This window comes from Halyomorpha halys, unplaced genomic scaffold, assembly GCF_000696795.3.
Source record: "Halyomorpha halys isolate HHAL.00 unplaced genomic scaffold, Hhal_1.1 Scaffold661.1, whole genome shotgun sequence".
In the NCBI taxonomy this organism is placed as follows: Eukaryota; Metazoa; Arthropoda; class Insecta; order Hemiptera; family Pentatomidae; genus Halyomorpha; species Halyomorpha halys.
In genome coordinates this window covers 496951-497378 of record NW_027116476.1, presented here as the reverse complement: position 1 = coordinate 497378, position 428 = coordinate 496951, and positions in this window count along the sequence as shown.

Sequence of the window (428 nt, the reverse complement as noted above, 5' to 3'; positions counted from 1 at the left end):
TGACTGCAAAGGGAAAAGTACACATTGGCAACTGATATAGTTAATGATTGAACGTGGACCAAGTGGATACTATCTGAAAAGATTCTGACTACTAATGACAAATGAACATTCAATCAACAAACGGCATTTACGATTGTAGACTGCTTAAACCGGACAGAGTTAAATTAATAAGACAACCGACCAGGAATGATCTGTCCCAACCGCTCCCTTAGCACATTTTGTATGAAAAGTGTAAAAGTATAAATAACAACTTCTATTTTTATCTAAAAGTACATTTTTAGTCCCAAGACTGCCAGTTTTATATAATCTCAATATTTGTTTATATATATGATTTTTTTTTTTTTAAACACCTCACGATTTTTAACAATTCTTACAAATGACAAACAAACACTTAATCCTTACTCCATATTCATAAAGTGAATTTTTTT